Raw genomic sequence first — 3,133 nt, 5'->3', positions numbered from 1 at the left:
CAGTAATACCATTGATCACTATCTGTAGGAGACAACAGGCGCCACACAGCCCACTGCTTCAGTAGGAGTGTTATTATAAGGACCATTCCTACAGTGACCGTGTTTGAGTCCCAAAATGGCACCCTATTCCCTATATAGTGCACTAGTGGTCAAAAGTAGTTCACTATAAAGTGAATAGGGTGTAATGTGGGACAAACACCTTACACACTACAGTTATATCACTCACTCTGTGGCGCCACATACAAACACTGTCTCTGGCTTCAATAGGAGCTTCATCCAATGCTGTAGAGAGTGCTGAAATCCATCAGTAAAGCTACAAATGTACACTGCTCAAAAAAATAAAGGGAACACTTAAACAACACAATGTAACTCCAAGTCAATCACACTTCTGTGAACTCAAACTGTCCACTTAGGAAGCAACACTGATTGACAATAAATTTCACATGCTGTTGTGCAAATGGAATAGACAAAAGGTGGAAATTATAGGCAATTAGTAAGACACCCCCAAAAAAGGAATGGTTCTGCAGGTGGTGACCACACACCACTTCTCAGTTCCTATGCTTCCTGTCTGATGTTTTGGTCACTTTTGAATGCTGGCGGTGCTTTCACTCTAGTGGTAGCATGAGACGGAGTCTACAACCCACACAAGTGGCTCAGGTAGTGCAGCTCATCCAAGATGGCACATCAATGCGAGCTGTGGCAAAAAGGTTTGCTGTGTCTGTCAGCGTAGTGTCCAGAGCATGGAGGCGCTACCAGGAGACAGGCCAGTACATCAGGAGACGTGGAGGAGGCCGTAGGAGGGCAACAACCCAGCAGCAGGACCGCTACCTCCGCCTTTGTGCAAGGAGGTGCACTGCCAGAGCCCTGCAAAATGACCTCCAGCAGGCCACAAATGTGAGCTCAATTTTTGAGTCTCAAAGCAAAGAGTCTGAATACTTATGTAAATAAGGTTTTTCTGTATTGTAATTCTAATACATTTGCAAACATTTATAAAAACCTGTTTTCGCTTTGTCATTATGGGGTATTGTGTGTAGATTGATGAGAAAAAAAGTTTTAATGAGTTTAAGAGTAAAGCCGTAAAGAATCAAAATGTAGAAAAAGTCAAGGGGTCTGAATACTTTCTGAATGCACTGATGATTAATGGTATACTGATTAATTACAGATTGTATGCAGTACTATTTACCATGTCCACCCTTAGTCATGTCCTCTCCCTCAACTAACTGTTTATTCACTGGGCTGGTCTTTTGACATTACTTGGAATACAACTTGTTAAATCAGCATTTCAGATAGTATCAGAATTTGCTGTTACACCTTACAGGCTTCCATACGGCTCTTGGTTATACAGGGTGTGTTCTCATTGGTTAAGTAGTCCTACATACCACCTGTGGGTCATCATACCACCTGGGGGGGGGGGGTTGCTGAGATCTTTATAAACAGCTAGATGGCTCAGTAAGGACCATCAGCAGTTGGGTGACTAGAGAAGACAGACGTCCATCTCAAGAATATCCTGGTAAGACATGATCTGTTGTTATGGTGCTGTTCTTCTGTTCTTCTACCTCTCTCTCTCTTTGTTATGGCATCCATCTTACGTTTCTTATCTCTCTCACACTGCTATGCTTTATCTTGGCCAGGTCGCAGTTGTAAATGAGAACTTGTTCTCAACTAGCTTACCCGGTTAAATAAAGGTAAAAATAAAAAATACAAATAAAATACTGTGGCTGGTATTCAGTCGATTGCAGACAGTGAGTGGCTTTCCAAAAAGCGCTTTTAGATTGGCAGAATAGAAGATATTGAAATTGATCGTGAGTTTGGTTGAGTACACAGGATGACTTCTGAGCCAAGCTTGCTGTCAGACCTGAATGTGTAACACCATGACAGATTATGTATCAAGTGTCATCTCCCTCCATCCAGGATACACTAGTTTGTAATCAAACACATTTCTGAAAAGCCACTATCTGCAATTGAATAAGAGCCTGTATTTAAGCTGATTCAGGATTGTTCTTATGCGTCTTCAATTTATTTCTCTCTCTCTCTCTCCTTCTCTCTCTCTCTCTCTCTCTCTCTCTCTCTCTCTCTCTCTCTCTCTCTCTCTCCTTCTCTTAACTCCTGTTAGAATACAGTTTGAGGTGTTAGTTTCAAGCTCTTATGAACATATTTATATCTTACTCTCCTCTCCTCTCCTCTCCTCTTTCTCAGACAGTGTAACATGGCCTCTCTCTCTCTGTCCCTGGGACTGCTGGTGCTATGCACCCTGGCTCTTGTACACTGTGACCTGCATAACAGCCCCATCAGGGTGTGGGGTATTCGTGCCTCCAACCTGAAAGGACGCTTTTTCTCAAAACCAGACCCCTACGTCAAGGTGAATTTATTCATTTATTTCACCTTTTTTTAACCAGAACAGTCAGTTAACAAAACATTCTTATTTACAATGATAGAAAGGCAGGTGGGGTGATAAAACAGAAGAAGTACGGTAATGTTACAGACAGGACAGACATCCTAACACAAAAGGGCAGAGACACAGCACTAATTAAACAGTAAACAGTCAGCTGTCATTTGTTTTGGATATCAAGTCGCCTACAGTGACGTGTGACCATGAAATTGTCAGTGATTGGCTTGTTACTTGTTAGGTGAAGTAATAGTAAAAAAAAAAAAGAACAAACAAACAAATGAATGAATGAATGAATGAATTATAAAATACATATACTGGTTCCTCATTCAAGTGAGCCAACTGTACATACATTAACAATCATTTAATATTTATTGCACAATAATATATATTTTTTAAGTTCAATAAAGTCTTCTGACAACATTATCTTCCTCAGGTGTGGTGCGGTTCATCCTTTCATGGCAAGAGCAGCATTCTGAAAAAACAGGTAAACCCCACCTGGCCCAGCGAGTTCAACTTTGCTAACATCCTTCCCAACTCTGTCCTGACGGTGGAGGTGAGTTTCCCCCCCTTACTATGCAAAGCGCTTTGAGCACTGGAAAAGCACTATGTAAATCCCATCAATTATTATGAGGAGGAGAGATTCTTTTTTTACTATTATTGTTATTATGATGAAAATTATTAGGTGTGGGATGATGTCATCGGACTAGATCGCCGCATGGGAACCTGCACCACAACCATCCGCCC

General features: G+C 41.5%; 1 long non-coding RNA gene across 1 annotated transcript; it reads left to right on the top strand.

Annotated features, from left to right (window-relative positions):
• Positions 1 to 1,478: 1,478 nt before the first annotated feature.
• LOC129848901 (uncharacterized) lies at positions 1,479 to 2,933 on the top strand. Its single transcript, XR_008758585.1, has 3 exons — positions 1,479 to 1,510; positions 2,197 to 2,359; positions 2,823 to 2,933. It is a non-coding gene; the product is annotated as an uncharacterized LOC129848901 (long non-coding RNA).
• Positions 2,934 to 3,133: the final 200 nt, after the last annotated feature.

Source organism: Salvelinus fontinalis, unplaced genomic scaffold (genome assembly GCF_029448725.1).
Source record: "Salvelinus fontinalis isolate EN_2023a unplaced genomic scaffold, ASM2944872v1 scaffold_1273, whole genome shotgun sequence".
In the NCBI taxonomy this organism is placed as follows: Eukaryota; Metazoa; Chordata; class Actinopteri; order Salmoniformes; family Salmonidae; genus Salvelinus; species Salvelinus fontinalis.
Note: the sequence above shows the minus strand (reverse complement) of the source record. Positions and strands in the feature narration are given on the sequence as shown.